This window comes from Heterodontus francisci, chromosome 14 (genome assembly GCF_036365525.1).
Source record: "Heterodontus francisci isolate sHetFra1 chromosome 14, sHetFra1.hap1, whole genome shotgun sequence".
NCBI lineage: Eukaryota > Metazoa > Chordata > Chondrichthyes > Heterodontiformes > Heterodontidae > Heterodontus > Heterodontus francisci.
Genome location: NC_090384.1, coordinates 45,963,064 through 45,981,651, shown reverse-complemented (window position 1 = coordinate 45,981,651; position 18,588 = coordinate 45,963,064).

Here is an 18,588-nt window from a genome sequence, read left to right as displayed (position 1 = left end):
GACAATACTTTTCACCTGTAAAGATGAGGAAAATGCTTCTGTCCTTGTTTCAGGACTTTAAACTCAACAGTTTGTTGACGGAAACAGTTGAATATCTACTAATGATAAAAGGAAGGCTGGAAATTTGTAATAAGTACAGAATATGCCGGCGATAAACAGGTTGCTCAGCACCTTCATGTGACCAAGTGTCTCCACCGAAATCTTTGATCTATTGGGCATTTTCCATAGAAGATACAACACAGAAACAGGTCATTCCTTTTATTAGATATATTGATGATGATAGCGGGGCAACCCAACTGGCTTATGCCGATGTTTATGCTCCACACAAGCTTTCATTTAGCCCAAAGCCTTCTTCCAGTCTACTACAGTTAGCCCTATCAGTGTATCGTTTTCTATTCCTTTCTCTCATAGAATCATAGAATGTTTAGAGCACAGAAGGAAGCTATTCGGCCTGTCATGTCTGTGCCAGCTCTCTGCAAGTGCAACTCACCTAGTCCCACTTCCCTGTCTTTTCCTCATAACCCTGCAATTTTTTTCTCCAGGTTTATCTAGCTTCTGGGCATCTTAACATTGATTTAGGAATGAAGACTCGCCAAAACTAACATAAGCAAAATAACAGTAAGGAAGAAAATAGAAAGAAAAGACTTGCATTTAAGTAGCACCTTTCATTACCACAGAACGTTCCAAAGTGCTTTACAGCCCATGAAGTCACTTTTGTAATGTAGGAAATATGGCAGCCAATTTGTGCACAGCAAGCTCCCACAAACAGCAATATGATAATGACCAGATAATCTGTAATTGTGATGTTGATTGAGAAATAAAGATGCAAGGACATCTGGGATAATTTTTCATGTTTATTAACAGCCAATTAAGTACTTTTGCAGTGTAATGTAAGAAACACAGCAGACAATTTGCACACAGCAAATTCCCAAAATTAGCAATGTGATAATGATGAAATCATCTACTTTAGTGATCTTGGTTGAGGATAAATATTGGCCAGGGTATTGGAGAGAACTCTCCTGCTCTTCTTTGAATAGTAGCATGGGATCTTTTACATCTACCTGAAAGGGCAGTTGAGGCCTCAGTTTAACACCATCCAAAAAGTGGCAATCTGACAGTGCAATCCCTCGGTAATGCATAAGTATCAGCCTAGAATATATGTGTCTGTTCTCCCTATTATTAAAAGTCTTGCATGTAGCATGCACTTCCTGTCCACAAACTTTTCTTCCTATAGTGATAGTTTTCTGTCACCTTTGTTATGACCAAGGCAAGAGGAGTGCACTGCCTTCCTCTAGTTCCACTTCTTCACAGGTCACAACATATATTTAAATGTTTACCTAGTTACTGATATGGCCAATTATATACTCTAATTTTTATTTCAGAATAAAATTGACCAACCAGATTTCTTTAATAACCAACAAAATTATCAATTTATTATAAAACAAGACATATTTAGTAAAGATACAAAGCATCGGGCGGCACAGTGGCACAGTGGTTAGCACCGCAGCCTCACAGCTCCAGGGACCCGGGTTTGATTCTGGGTACTGCCTGTACAGAGTTTGCAAGTTCTCCCTGTGTCTGCATGGGTTTTCGCTGGGTGCTCCGGTTTCCTCCCACATCCAAAGACTTGCAGGTGATAGGTAAATTGGCTGTTGTAAATTGCCCCTAGTGTAGGGAGGTGATAGGGAATATGGGATTACTGTAGGGTTAGAGTAAATTGGTGGTTGTTGGTTGGCACAGACTCGGTGGGCCGAAGGGCCTGTTTCAATGCTGTATCTCTAAATAAAAAAATAAATAAAAAATTAACACACAGATTGAAATATAAAAGTACCCTTCTAACTAAGCCCAACACGCATCCACATGCACACACTGGTTATAGAAAAAATAAAGAAGTTTTCTCTGCAGAGATCTTTTTTCAAAAAAAGACAAAAAAAAAACTTTGGCCAAATACTTGTTAATTCTTGAAGGAAAAGGATAAGATATGGAATGATATCTGTTGTCCCTTTCCTGGCATCCCAAATGCACGTAGACAGCTGTCACTGGGATCTTTTTGGAGCAGTTTTCAGGTGACGTCTAGGATTAGTCTGGCAGGCTTTCCAGAAGAAATACAGCATCAGGGGTTTCAGCTACCACACACTAGATTTTCAGGATTGCTCAGAGAGGTGGAGAAAGGATGAACTGGTCTTCTGTTTTTGCAGGCTGACCCCCAACTGACTCAAAGCAATATCAAAATGAAACCAAATCTTGACCACCACTGTAAACAACTCCCCTAGTCACCAAGGCTCTTGTTGTTTATTTAGCTTAAGGCATGTGACATCCAGTAAGGGTTGTTTGTTTAAAGAAAGTTCGTCCCAAAGTCCTTCCAAGAACTTTTTTCCAAAAAAAACAAAGTCCAGCATCTATGGAATCACTTCAGTCCTCCAAATGAATCCATTACTGCAATGAGAAGCTTTTTTATGTTGTCTGATGCAACATAAATGAGATGCGTGGAATTCAGTTGATTGAAGATCTCAAAACAGGTTTATTAAACAGTATACAATACAGAGCTATCTATTTGCAGGTCTTGCCTCTTAGTGTTCCAGCTACAGTCAGACTGACATGTAGTCACAAGACTACGTCCAGCACTTAGCTGATTATCATACTAAGATCTTAAAGGTACATTACTTTTAAAGGCAATCACACAACACCCCCCTTCTTTCCAAAGATAAGCCTTGTATGCTAAAAGTAAAAACACATGAAATTAGATATCATAATTATTTACACACGGCTAGAGATTATAAACTTAACAAGAATAGAGGTTCAAAAGTCTATAGGTCACCTTGGTAGTTTGACAACTCATGCTCAGGGACTTTGAGCATCATCTGTTGCTGTTCTTTCTGAAATTTCTCAATCTCTGCACTCAGTTTCTGTTGTTCTGCCTTCAGCCTGCTAACATACTCTGTTGTTTTTCTCAAGCTGACCGCTTTTGGGGCCTTGTCATCCTTGGAAAGTTCAGGCACCTCATCTCGAAGAGCCCATAGACATTGCTTCAATTCTTTCCTCCTCTGCCTCTTCAGGACATTGCATGTCCTTCGCCTCTTCTCATCCTCTGTGTCTGAAGGCTTGGGGGCTCAAGGTCGAGGACTTGTTGGGGGAAGGGTACTTGGTCTCATGGAGATACCTGTCCATTTTGGCTCATTGTGGTGCTGCCAGTTCTCTGGATAGCAGAAGTGAAGGCTCAGCATAGCTGTGCTGTTGATGGGTTTCCAGTCTACATCGTTTGATGCTGGTGGGAGTTTGCGAGTGGGTTCCGGTTCTTGGAGATTTTCCCTTGGCAATGCTCTCGTGAATAGTGTTACGACCAAGGCGGGGGGCAACGCACTATCAATTCAGTCCCATCACTCCACAGGTCGCAGCATATTATTAAAATTTTCCCACCCAACCGGAAAACAGCCAAATTAAACACTCTAGTAAGCCCAGAATAAAACAGATCAAACCAGGTATCTTTAGGCAACAACAAATTAACTATTTATTAAAACTAAATCTTAAACACTATTAAGAAAAACCTATGTCTAAAGACCTTATAACTTCTTATTTTAATCTAACTCCCCCATTCACACACATAAACTCAAAAATCACAGTTAACCGGTTTCTTCTAAAAAATGTTTTTAAAAATTAGCTGTTTCTTAAGAATAAATAAATAAGTATTTGTGGGTTACATTCCTAATGGGTGAAATATTCTAATGTGAAAATAATCAATCAATACTCATAAGTCTCCACGCGGATTTGATGAAGTGCTCTGTTCCTAATAGGCATTCAAAACACTTAGGCTGCAGCAGGCATCAAACAGTTCTTTCAATGATGAGCACTCAATAGGTCAACTTGAATTTTAAACCTGACAGTCTTTCAGTTGAAACTTTACTTTGAATTCCAGCAAACAATCAGTCAAGAGAAATTCAATCTTGAGGCAAATACTTCCTGGCTTGGAAGTAAAGAAAAGGAGTTTGGCTACCTTCAGCGATACAATTGATCTCTTAAAAAAGGGCTTTTTTTAGGCAATTAACTTGGCTTCTAGTTCCTTGTAGAATTTCTGCTGAGAGAGAAAAGACAGCTCTTTCTTTCAGAACACTTTCTGGTGAGTCTCTCAAAACAAACTCGTTCAGACCAGTTTTGCCAGTTTTACACACAGTCAAATTGAAACATTATACCATGTGACCTCTCTCCCTCCTGCTGTGGTCTAGAGACAGCTGCAGCTGGCACCCTGTGCTCAGTCTTAAAGGCACACTGTTTTCAAACAGAGTTTTAAAGGCACACACTTTTTTAATCCGAGGAGAAAAATAATTACAGTTCCATGACAATAGTTATAATGCTGAGACCCTTACACACTGGTAGTTCTGCCACTGCTGGTCCACTCATGTCTACTAGGTAGAATGTTTATGTTTTCCATGCCGACTTGCCATATTTGCATTACATTGTTAATGTGCCACTGCAAGGGATGGGTGACCCGTTGTAAGCAGATAACTTGGCAGTTGTTGGTTGCATCATAGACTTCCAACGACTCCGGTACATATCTCTGAGGATTCAGACTGGTAGGATATTTGCACTAGCGCCAGTGTCAATCTTGACCTTGAGTGTGTGTTTGCCATCTTTCTTTAGGCACGTAATGTTGATGGTGGTGAAAACCTGGACTTCATCAACATGATGTGTCAGGTTCACAATGTGGAATGCTTGTTCATCTTCTGACTGAGACTTACTTCTCTCTCGGTCTTGTCTCAGGTCTGTTTTGCTGTGGACCTCGTGTATCAGCTTCCATTTACGCATGTCTCTGGCACTTTCTTTGCTGCTGTTCCCTGTTTACTGTTTGCCTGTGTTCTACCGTGGCTTCTGGCTGCGTCTTTGGAGTCAGAATTCCTGCATAGGCAGGCCCAAGTGGCCTTTTACACCACACGCCTTGCACAGGTCACAAAATACAGGTCAATTTTGCCGTGAGTGGGATAAATCGCACTTACCGCACAGCTTGCTTGCTCTTTTCGACCTGGTTTTGGTGCCGATACTGTTGGCTGCATCTAGTGCTTATAGGTGCTGTTGTCCAACCACAATGGCTTCGTATTTCCTGCCATCTTCTAGCAGTGTATCACCTTTCTTTTTCCCAAGAGGTCTTTCTGGAATGCTTCAATGGGTGTCGATACAATCATTAGCTCCATTATTTGGTCTGACAGCTCAGCTTCTGAGAAATTGCATTCGTTGCCCTTCCATGGCATCTGCTGACAAACTGATCTATTGATTCCTGTGGCTGTTGCCTGTAGGACATCAATTCCAGGCGGCAAATTCAAAAATTCACTCTCAATCTGAGTTGATCTTCCAGCACTTTCCATATCTTTGTGGGATCTTTCTGCTGTTCATCAGATAAGCCTGAGATATTGATTCTGTGTAATCCCTCATTTCCAATTGAAATCATTATTTTTAGAGCTTGCTTCTCTGGTTCTACCATCACTTGGCCTGTGAAGCATAATTGCATTCTCTGTTGGACCAGGTTGAATTCGGATAGGATATCCAAGGTTTTCCAGTACATGCTGGGAAATAATTTGGTATCCATGTTCCTGCTGTTCTTGTGCTTTAAACTTGCTTTAAGACTCTACTTGTTTCCTCTTTAAGAAACTTTCTTGGCTGATTTGATTGACAGCAGCAGCTTGTCTGTTTATCCAGCTTCCAGCACTAAGCCTGTTGGTTTACACAGCTGTGCTATAAGTATTTCAAGTGCTTTTTTTTTGCTAGGGTTGGTTCATGCAGCAGATCAATAGGTAATTCTTCAGGGTTGAGCGGTTTTAATTTTTTTTTAACTCAAGCTGAGCGACTGAAAACTCTTCAGCATTGGGTTTCATTTTAGGCTGCGTTTGCTGACAATGCAACCACTAGGTGGCGCAGTACTTGCACATGTGCAAATGCAGCCTCACGCACTGAAACATCACTGTCTGTGATGTTTTTGGCAGCTGCCGGTAGTAAAGATGGCACTGCTCAATTTATCACAAAAACAAATGAAACTCAAATGCCCACAGTGACTGCAATCGCTGTCACCATCCCAACCCCAACAGTACCCCGCTCCTTCCTGCCATCACACTTCTCTGCTCTGCTGCCTCCCGCACGCGTCTGCTCGCCACTTGCTCCACACCTCGCCACTTATCCCCCCACGGCCACTTGCTCCTCACTTCACCATCCCCCTCCCCCACCTGTGGGCCACTCACTCCTGACCTCGCCGCTCCTCCCCTCTGCTCTGCCTCTGCTCCCCGCTCTTTTTATTTATTCATTCATGGGATGTGGGCATCACTGGCCAGGCCAGCATTTATTGCCCATCCCTAATTGCCCTTGAGAGGTGGTGGTGAGCTGCCTTCTTGAACCGCTACAGTCCATTTGGGGTAGGTATACCCACAGTGCTGTTAGGAAGGGAGTTCCAGGATTTTGACCCAGCGACAGTGAAGGAACGGCGATATCGTTCCAAGTCAGGATGGTGTGTGACTTGGAGGGGAACTTGTCGGTGGTGGTGTTCCCATGTATTTGCTGCCCTTGTCCTTCTAGTTGGTAGAGGTCACGGGGTTGGAAGGTGCTGTCTAAGGAGCCTTGGTGCATTGCTGCAGTGCATCTTGTAGATGGTACACACTGCTGCTACAGTGCGTCAGCAGTGAAGGGAGTGAATGTTTGTAGATGGGGTGCCAATCAAGCGGGCTGCTTTTTCCTGGATGATGTCGAGCTTCTTGAGTGTTGTTGGAGTTGTTGCTCTCTCCTGCTTCTGCTCCCCGCTCCATCCCACTGCAGTCTTCCCCCCACCCCCCCCCCCACTCCCTTGCCTATCTTAACACTCTCTCACTCCCCTGCTTCCCCCCTGCGGGGAAGAAAGGTTGCGATCGCGAGAGGGAGTGGGGACCAGAAGCGGGAGGGAGCAGGGACCAGAAGCCAGAGGGAGTGGGGAGCAGAAGAAGGAGTGGGCGGGGAAGCAGAGGCAGAACAAACAGGAAGAAGCGGCGAGGCCTGGAGTGAGTGGCCCACAGGTAGGTGGGGGGGGGAGGGGGGGTGAAGCAGGGAGCGAACGGCCGAGGGAGGAGAAGCGGGCGAGACAGGGAGCGAGCGGCGAACAGACATTGCCGTATACGATGACATCTTTGCGCGCCAACACGAATTAGTCCTGTGGCAAGCCGGGTGCTGACGTAGGCTGTGTCTGGGCAGCACCAAACTGACAGCAAGGTCCATTCTGCGCTTATGCGAAGCTGGGAGTGCTCTGATGACATCAGCGCTGGGTTGCGTTGTCAGGAGTCACTTAGTTCTTTTTATAGCTGTAACTGCATGCTGCGTGAACGGAGGATTCCTGCATTTTTCACTGTTGGACGCCTCCCGTAATGGCGTCTATCACGATCAACCTAAGAAAGGAATTGGGTCTTCCCCATATTTTGTACTCTCCCAGGGAGCCTTTGGGAGAAAAAGAAATCAATCTTTTAAGGACTACAAGGCTTCTGTTTTTAAAAACTGGGGTTCCTCTACAGACAGTAGACTGACCACCCGATCACCGTGATTGAGTTGCAGCCTGTCGTTTAGAACTCTGTCTTCTGCAGTTGGAGGTGAGTTTTTTCTTTCCCTGTTTGGGCCAGTACTTTTTGAACTTTCCCTCTTTCAGCTGTCAGTAATTTTTAAAGCTGTTTTCCTGTGGTCTTCAAACTTGGATTTTTTCATCTCACCACAGCTGCCCCCATGCAATGAGAAGCTTCTTTATGTTGTCTGATGCAACATAAATGAGATGCATAGAGTTCAGTTGATTGAAGATCTCAAAACAGGTTTATTGAACAGCTAACAACTATATACAGTAGAGAGCTGTCTATTTGCAGGCCTTGTCTCTTGGTGTTCTAGTTACAGAGTCAGACTGGCATGAAGTCACATGACTACATCCCGGCACCTAGCTCATTATCATACTAAGATCTTAAAGGTTCATTACACTGAAAGGCAATCACACAACAATCTCTACAATCTTCAAGCACGAGGCCTCAAAAAAATATTTAAAAATTGAAGCACTTTCATAACACCTCCATCCTTGGAGGAATGAAATACCATTTTTAAATTCATTTCATTACAAAGACTGGAAGAAACAGAAGATGACAAAATATTAAAACACATTTACACACTTATTCTCATTTACTCTTTACCTGTAACTAATACAGTTCTGCTTTGTACCATCCTTGCACTCAGATAACTCAAAGCAAAGTTAAATTCTAGACAAAGCATCAGCAATTACATTATTTTTCCCCGCAATGTGCATAATCTGTAAGTGATAGGGCTGCAAATAGTAAACTCCATTGAAATAATCTGGCATTCTGGTTTTTGAATTTTTCCACAAAGGCTAGGGAGTTTTGTTCTGTATATATCAGTGTCTCTCTGTAGTCGTGGTGGACATATACTTCAAAATGCTTAAGAGCTAGTAGTAAGCCCAGGGTTGCTTTTTCCACTGTTGTGTATCTCTTTTTCCACTGTTGAGTATCTCTTTTGGTGTCAATTTAGCTTTTTGGAAAGGTATTCCACCGGCCTTTCTATGCCTGATTCATCATCTTGTAATCGGACTGCACCGACCCCCAGGTCACTCGCATGAAGGACTTAATGAAATTTGGGGCAACCAACACTGGTTCATTAATCAAAATGGCTTTCAGCCTCTCAAAAGATGCTTGGCATTCTCCTGACCATACTTGGCTTTGTTTCTGTAGCAAATCCGATCAATGGAGCAGCTATAGTGTTAAAATTTGGTACAAACTTGCGTTAGAAACCACACATCCCCAAAAACCTCATGATTTCTCATTTAGTTTTACGGGTGAGGAACTCCATCAATGCTTGTACTTTTGCTGTTCTTGGCAACGCTGGTCCTTGCCTTACTATATGCCTTCGGTAGGTTACCCACACTTTTGCAAATTCACTTTTGGCAAGGTTTACCACCAAATCAGCTAATTGTAATTTTCTAAATAGAGCTTCTTCTTGTTCCAAATGGTCCTTCCAAGTGTCACTGTATACCAGCACATCATCAAGGTAAACCAACAAGGAACACTGGCTACCATTTGGTTCATTAGTCTCTGAAAAGTTGCTGGGCCCTTGTGTTCACCCAAATGGCATCATTCAGCTTTGGAAAAGACCATCTGGTATGACAAAGGCCAATATTTCTTTAGCTTGGAGTGTTAACGGAACTTGCCAGTATCCCTTTAACAAATTTGTTTTGATAAGAAACATGGCACTGCCAACTTTGTCAATACAATCTTCCAAGCGAGGAATTAGGTAGGAGTCTGCCTTTGTTACTGCATTAACCTTTGTGTAGTGTATTACAAATTAAGTTGAACTGTCAGGCTTAGGCACAAACACGACTGGGGAACTCCAGCTGCTTTGACTGGGTTCAATTAGGTGGTTTTTCAACAAGTACTGGATTGAAGATATGAGGGGAGAACTGGCTAAGGTTAATTGGGTAAATAGCCGGGAAGGTATGGCAGCAAATGAACAGTGGGAAATATTTAAAGAAACAATTCAAAGGGTTCAACAAAAGTACGTTTCATTCAAAAACAAAAACTCATCCAGAAAGACCGATCCATGGCTCACTCAAGAAGTTAAGGAGAGTATTAGACTAAAAGAAGAGGCTTACAATGTTGCAAAAAATAGTAGCAAGGCTGAGGATTGGGAGTGTTTTAGAAACCAGCAAAGGGCCACCAAAAAGTTGATAAAAAGGGAAAACATAGAATGAGACTAAACTAGCCAGCAATATAAAAACAGATTGTAAGAGCTTTTATTAGTGCATAAAAAGGAAGAGATTAGCTAAAGTAGACATTGGTCCCTTAGAGGCAAAGACAGGAGAAATCATCGTGGGGAATGAGGAAATGGCAGAGGCATTGAACAAATATTTTGTGTCTGTTTCCACAGTAGGAGACACAAGTTCCATACCAGAAATAGGCTGTAACCTAAAGGCTAAAATGTGAGGAAATTAAGGAAATTGATATCAACCGAGAAAAAGTATTGAAGAAACTTGAGGGACTAAAATCTGACAAGTCCCCAGGACCAGATGGCCTACACCCTTGGGTTCTAAAAGAGATAGCTGCAGAGATAGTGGATGCGCTAGCTATATTTTTCCAGAATTCCTTAGATTCAGGAATGGTCCCGTCAGATTGGAAGTTGGCAAATATTACACCACTTTTCAAGGAAGGAAGGAGTGAGAAAACAGTGAATTACAGGCCTGTTAGCCTAACATCAGTCGTTGGAAAGATGCTGGAAACTATTATCAAAGAAATCTTTAAAATGCACTTGGAAAAGTATAGCATGATTAGAACAAGTCAGCATGGTTTTACTAAAGGCAAATCCTGTTTGACAAATTGATTTGAATTTTTTGAGGATGTAACTAGTAGAGTAGACAAAGGAGAACCAGTAGGTGTAGTATACCTGGATTTCCAAAAGGCATTCCATAAGGTGACACTAGAAGATTCATGGGTAAGATAAGGGCTCATGGTATTGGGGGTATTATACTAGCATGGATAGAGGATTGGTTAACAGTCAGGAAGCACAGAGTGGGCATTAATGGGGCATTTTCAAGTTGGCAGTCAGTGAATAGTGGGGTGCCACAAGGATCAGTGCTGGGGCCTCAGCTATTTACACTCTTATCTTAATGACTTGGATGAAGAGATAGAGAGTAATGTATCTGTGTTTGCTGATGATACAAAGCTCGGTGGAAAGGTAAACTGCGGGGAGGACATAGAAAGACTGCAAAGAAATATAGACAGGTTAAGTGGGTTGGCAATAAGATGGCAAATGGAGTATAATGTAGGCAAGTGTGAAGTTGTTCACTTTTGTCATAAAAATAGAAAAGCAGAATATTTTTTAAAAGGTGTTAAACTGGTGTTGATGTTCAGAGAGACTTGGGTGTACTCGTACAAGGAACACACAAAGTTAACATGCAGGTACAGCAGGCTATTAGGAAGGTAAATAGCATGTCAGCTTTATTGCAAAGGAATTGAAGTACAGGAATAAAGAAGTCTTACTAAAATTGTACAGGGCTTTGGCAAGACCGCACCTGGAATACTGTGTGCAGTTTTGGTCTCCACATTTAAGAAAGGATATACCTGCACTGGAGGCAGTGCAGCAAAGATTTACTGGATTGGTCCCTGCGATGAGGAGTTGTCTGATGATGAGAGGCGAGTAAATTGGGCTTATATTCTCTGGGGTTTAGAAGAATGAGAGGTGATCTAATTGTGACATACAAGATTCTGAAAGGGCTTGAGAGGGTAGAAGGTGAGAGATTGTTTCCACCGGTCAGGGAATATATAACACGGGGGCATAGTCTCAGGATAAAGGACCGATCATTCAGGACTGAGATGAGGAGAAATTACTTCACTCAAAGGGTTGTGTATCTTTGGAATTCTCTACCCAAGAGGGTTGTGGATGCTACATTGTTGAACACAATTAAGGCCGGGATAGATAGATTTTTGGTCTTGCAGAGAATCAAAGGATATTGGGAATGGGGCAGGAAAGTGGAATTGAAACCCAAGATCAGCTATGATTGTATTAAATGGCGGCGCAGGCTCAATGGGCCATATGGTCTACTTCTGCTCCTATTTCATGTATTCTGCTTTCACCTGGGCCTGTTTTTCTGGACTTAAACAATAAGGATGCTGTTTTATGGTAGAGGATTCTTCCACATCCACATCATGTTTGGCTAAGATTGTACATCCTAGTTTATCCCTACAGACTCCTCTAAATGCCGTGAGTAGCCTTGGCCGGTTTTCTTGTTGTTCTGCATCTAAATATGAAAGCATAGTGTCTAATCTCCCTAACAATTCAATATTAGCTTATTGGGTAGTAGGAGGTTCAATTTGAGAATTGTCTAGCCTCCCCCCTCCTCCTTCTGCCTCATTCTCACTATCTCTTTCATCCTTCACTGTCCCTACTATTTGTGCTTGCTTATCCCCCTCCCAGCGGTGATATTGTTTCAACATATTGATGTGACACAGCCGATTCTTTTTCCGGCAATCTGCGGTGTCAATCAAATAATTTACTTTACCAATCCTTTTGTTATGACCAGGTGAGAGAGAGTTCTAGGGTTCCCTTTCAGCCTTCACCTGGTTTTACTGTAACAGGGTTTAATTTTAAACATACCGTGTTTTTAGCTCGCCCTTGGTGAATCCTTATTCACCGTTTTCCAATTATAAGGCAAAGAAACCAGCACAAACAGGCTTTCATAGGTTTAAAGAAAAAAAGTAGAAATTTATTAAACTTAAACTCTAATTCAGTTGACGCCTACGGATACACGACTTGCCCACACTAGCATGCATAGGCGATACACACATGCAGATAGAGACAGAGCAGAAGAAATAAAATGGAAAAGTTTGAGGCAATATCTGAAGAGTGGTTGTTACGGTTCTTCAAGCTCACTGTAGAGTTCTTGATTGTAGGTAGATGTTGCTTTTCGTTGGGGCCCAGTATTCTCCTTAAACCTTGTTCGCTGTAAGAGAATTTTCTCTCTTGGGGTTCATGTGTCTTCAGTGGCTTATGAGAAGGAGATGGGAGCAGACAGGAGAGAGATCTTCTCAGTCCAGCAGCAAACAGCTTTCTGCCCAAACTGTTGGTACAAATTTTAAAAAACTCAGGATGCCCAGCAGCTTAGTCATGTGACTAGCTGGTTTGACCATGTCCGTTTGTGTATTCGGCCCTCTTAGCAGTCAACCTGAAATGCGAGCTCCCCCACCTTCAATGTCTGGTGAACAAACGTCCATTGTGAGTTGAATGTCAGAGAATGGCTGCTTCGTCCTTCCAAACCCCATCTGTTAATATGCAAATATTTTTTCCAGCCATGGCTGATCTGTTCAACAAGTCCTCCCCTCACTCCAGTGACAGTTTGAAATCAATGTTCATGACAAAGTTAATGTGCCTCATTCTTGACAGGTGGGGGCCTAGCATGACACTTTTGACTACTCTATATGGTCCACTGAACCGTGTGTTCAGCTGTTCACCCTGTAAAGGCAATAATACTCATTCCCTGGTTGAAATGTTCGAGTTTTGGCATTCTTGTCTCCCCATTTCTTCCTGGTTGTTTGGGAAGCTTTAAGGTGTTCCTGAGCCACTTTGCAGGCTCTTGTGAGCCGCTCCTGGAACACAGATACATAATCTAACATGGAAGATTCATCACTCTTTTCTAAAACTTTTTCTTTAATTAGTTTTAGAGGACCTCTTACCTCATGTCCATAAACTAATTCAAAAGGACTAAAACCAGTAGGCTCATTAGGTGAATCCCTAGTGGCAAACAAAAGAAATTCTAGCCCTTTGTCTCAATCATGAGGTTATTCATGACAGTATGCCCTGATCATCATTTTGAGAGTCTGATGGTACCGTTCTAAAGTCCCTTGTGTCCGTGGGTGACAGGCTGAAGACTTTAACTATATTAAACACATTACCCATAACTTGCTGAAAAATTTGAGACATAAAATTGGAACCTTGAACCAACTGAATCTCAATCGGTAATCCATATCTAGTAAATAACTTTTCTACCACTACCTTAGCAGAAATTGTTCTCAGGGAAATGGCCTATGAGAACCCAGTATCCATATCCATAATAGTGAGTATTTTTTGATGTCCCCCTTTTGGTTCCCCAAAAATTGGCATGGGGATTAGAGGTGCTAGTGTTACAGCACGTTGCAGTTTTCCCACAATCCAGCTCCATGTCCTGGTAAAGACCTGGCCAGTAACAATGTTGACTTATACGTGATTGGGTCTTCTGGAACCTCACATGTTCCACCATAGGAATATCATGGGCTATCCTTAGTATTTCCCGACAATACTTGGACGGGTACCACTATCTGATGTACTACCATCCATTCTTTGTCCATAGGTCTATGAGGAGGTCTCCACTTCCTCATCAGAATCCCATTTTTAATATAGTAGCCTTCCAGAACTCCCTTTGCCTCAGCTTCTGTTAGATCTGATTGTGCCACTTTATTTAACTCTGTATCGGCTTGCTAAGCCTTGATCAGAGAAGACTTATTGAACATTTCCTTCGGATTATCCAAATCTCCAAAGAAAGTTTCAGATATTCAGCTATCTGTCTATGATGCCAATTTGACCTCCGACAATGGAACTTGTTTATTCACTACACCTGAAGGAACAATTCCTGGAAACTTTTCCTGCAACTGCTCTGTCTCTTTGACTTCACTTGGTCTTTCTGTGACTACTGGAGAAGCTACTACCTTCGTTCCAGCCAAATCATTCCCCAGGAGTAGGTCAACTCTGTCTACAGGCAAACTATAGACAGCTCCGACAGTAATCGTTCCAGACATTAGGTCACACTCCAGGTGCACCCGATACAAAGGTACGGATATATATTCCCCGCCAATAGCATTCATGAAAACCATGGCATTCAATGCGCTCTCTGGTGGAAAGGTTATGCCATTCCCCAGCCGAAGAGTTTGGGTGGCTCCTGTATCCCCAAGTACAACTATAGGGTTACCTGCCTCATTTGAAGGATCAGGAGTTATTTTTCTTTTTAACAAGAATTCCCTATAACTCTCAGGTATCCTGTTCACGCCCCCGCACTCACAGCAGTTTTTGTACTTGGCCTTACAGCTGCAGTCAGAGCTACAGACTGATCTGTTGCACTCTCAGTCAGGGCCCCTTTCTCTGCATTGGCCTTGTAAATCCCATGGGTTTACCCTGCAACTTCCAGCCTTCTGCATGAAGGTGTCCCACCTTGTGGCAATGGAAACACTTAGGCTTTCAGACCTCACTTTCACCCTCAGCATCTTCTTTTCTGGCCTGAGGAGGAGATCCCAGGGTGTTCCCAGCTATCCCTTCTTGTCCCTGGCTACTTGCCTTCCTTTCATCCTACCACCTTCTATCCTTCTTGGGGTTGTGGGGGTGACGGACAAAGGATTTAGGCTTGTAAAGAAGTTCGTGATCATCAGCAATCTCATACCTGTCTGGCTGTTGAAACCCTCCGGTTCTCTACATGGGTTCGTACAAACGGAAGAAGTGAATTTTTAAATTCTTTCAGGAGAATTATTTCCATAAGGGTTTCATATGTGGCCTCTACCTTTAGTGCCCGCATCTAACAATCAAAATTAATTTGCTTTACCCTCTCAAATTTTATACAAGTCGGCCCAGGCTGTTTCCAGAGGTTCCGAAATTTCTGCGTGTAAACTTCAGGGACTAACTCATAAGCAGTGAGCATAGCCTTTTTTGCCATCTCATAATCTGCAGAAGCCTCCACAGAAAGCATGGCATAAACTTCATGAGTTCTGCCCTTCAACCTGCTTTGCATAAGCAGTGTACAGCTTACCTTCAGCCACTTCATCTGTCTAGCTGTCTTTTCAAAAGAAATGAAAAATGCCTCTACGTCCCTTTCCTCAAACTTCGAAGGGCTTGCACAAATTTAAACAGCTCTCCACTGGGTCCTGGGTTGAAGTCAGATGCTTCCTCCTCAGAACTTTCACTGAAGTCAAGGCCAACCTTATGTTTTTGTTCCAGTTTTTTCAAGTTGAATTCCCTTTTTCGCTCCCTTTTTCTCTGCTGCCTCTCCTCTTTCCTTTTGAAATGCTCTTTTTACTTTTCCTTTCCTTCTTCCTTTTGCCTTTTCCTCTATTTCTTCCTTTTTCCCTTTCATGTTTTTTCATTTCTTTTTCCTGTTCAATCTGCTGCACCTGCAACCTAATCCTAGCTAATTCAACTGAACCAACATCTGGATTGCCTTTTCCTTCTTCCAATTTCAAATGCTGTGCTATTACTTCAATTCTGATTGCTTTCTTAGCTCCTGGTTTTAACTTTAATTTCAACTTTTCCACCAATGCTTTTAGCCGAGTCTTGGTTAAGATTTGCAAATCACTCAAGGATAAATCCTCCCACTCCAGAAAGGTCGCAGCAACTGACAAAGCCATTCCGGTAGTGTAAACCTTACTCTGATGCACAAGAAACCTGGTGTTTTCCTTTTCCCCTTTTCAGTTATTATTACCCCACTTACAATTGCATGCCAGTGGCTTTGGGTTATCCTGGATGAGCCCCCAATTATATGTTACGACCGAAACGGGAGGACTGCACTGTCTTTCTCTCATTCCACTTCTCCTCAGGTCACAACATATATTTAAATGTTTACCCAGTTACCAATACAGCCAATTATAAAATCTATTTTCATTTCAGAATAAAATCCAGGTTTTTTTAATGAACAAAATTAACAATTTATTCTCAAATAAGACGTATTCAGTAAAGATGCAAAGCATTAACACACAAATTGAAATATAAAAGTTCCCTTCTAACTTAGCCAACAAACCCACGCACACACACCAGTTAAAGAAAAAAATAAAGAAGTTTTCTTTCGGAGATTATTTTACAAAAAAGACAAAAAAAAAACTTTGGCCAAATACTTGTTAATTCTTGAAGGAAAAGGATAAGATATGGAATGATATCAGTTATCCCTCTTCTGGCATCCCAAATACACATAGACAGCTGTCACTGGGATCTTTTTGGAGCAGTTCTCTTCAGGCGATGTCTAGGATTAGTCTGGCAGGCTTTCCAGGAGAAATGCGGCATCAGGGGTTTCAGCTATCACACACTGGATTCTCAGGGTTTCTCAGAGAGGTGGAGAAAGAATGAACTGGTCTTCTCTTTCAGCAGGCTGACCCCCCCAACTGACTCAAAACAATATTCAAAATGAAACCAACTCTTGACCACCATAAATCTTGACATGTCACTTCGCTGTAAACATCTCCCCTAGTCACCAAGGCTCCTCTTGTTTATTTAGCTTAAGGCATGTGACATCCAGTAAAAGTTTGTTGTTAAAACAAAGTTCAAGTCCCAAAGTTCTTCCAATGACTTTAAAAAAAAATCCAAGTCCGGCATCTATGGAATCACTTCAGTCCTGCAATGAATCCATCACTACAATCTTCAACCACGAATCCTCAAAAAAATTATTTTTAAAATAGAAGCACTTTCATAATACCTTTTATGTCATCATTTACAATGGAAAAGCCCTAAAAGCAGTCAACATCAAATCATTGAAAAACACCAATAATTATCACACAGTAGTTAAACGGCCCTATGGAGCACTGTGGTTTTAGGTTTCCCACAAATGGTGGCAGTGTGGCATGTCACACAGCTCAACCCGCCATTTTACGCTTAAAACTCAAATTCCAAATGTGTTTCCTGTTTTTCACCCAACAAAGGAGGCACCTGAGAAACCCATGCTTGTGTGCAGGCAACCCCCTACCACACTGACCCATTTGTGGATGGCCAATTTCAGGCCTTGAGCCACAACTATGGTACCACCATTTTTAGGAATGTTTGCAAGTACTTAGGCTCACATTATCTATATTATATGTAGTATTAACTCTTGAAGGGCCATAATAAACTAAATAAAATTTTTATCGCAAATATTGGAAACTTTTAGTTTTTTAAATTTACCTTTACAGACAGCAAATTATTTGCAAGCTCGAAGTTATCTGCCGGTGAAGCTGACAAAAGTCATCTATTAACTGTGTGGTAGTAGAGGTATCGAAGATAGGAAGGGGATATTAATACAGCAGAACCCAATTCTCCATTAATTTATTGATTTGTTTGGTATGCTTGCTGCTCTATAAAGTTCTAATTTCTTGGCATGCCTGCTGATCTATCAATTTATTTAGTTGCCACTTGTCCAATTATTTGCTGGAATCCACTGCTATGTTAATTTATCAATTTTTGCTTTTTGCCCCATTAATGTTTTTATACACTGCTGTACTGCTTTATTAATTTACTGGCGTTTTTTGCTCTATAAATTTGTTCATTCAGTGGTGGCCAGTATATTGACTTATGAATTCATTGATGCCTTCTTAGCTCTGTTGTAATATTCATCAGTAATCTTTCATTGTCAGTAAATAGTGATGCATGTGCTTTGTACTGGTTAATGCAAACTTAATCTTCCTGTTGTAATTGCTTATAATGTAAAAATAAAACACATTTTGCTGTTATTTAAAGTTGTCCAGTTTATTCCATTAATTTTCAATCTCCATTTTATTCTAGCAGTAGCTCTTCCTGTCATACTGTCAACACATTCATGAGAAAATTAAAATAAACATTTTCAGTACTGGCCAGGTTTTGACTTCTTGTATCACTCTTACTTCCTATGTAATGATTTAGTAACGTCTGTGTCGCTTTTTCTCATACTTACTCCTAACAATAAACGAAACTATGCATTCTTACCTTTCAGTCTTCCCATCAGTAACTGTTACTTTTGCACATTGTTTCCCATATCTCTACTTGAGGTGACACTGCAAGTACACTTTATTTGCAAACTTTTATATTTTAAACTTTAGAAAGCAAGATTTCCTTTTTCAGCCTTCCCCGCTAACTGTTCACTTGCTGACTCCTCTCACTGTCTCTGCTAAATTTTAAAAATGCTAATATTTTTATTTTTGGGCCTGCATCTCTCTCTCTCTCTCAAGATCATGACTTCCTCCCACACTACCCCCTCCCCACCCACACCCTCAACCCCCCTCCTGCCTCTGCTTCCTTTTCCATGGCCTGCAGCCTTCCACCCCATACCCCACTCCCATCTCTGTCGGACCACTCTCTCTCCCTTGGCCTGTGGCTTCC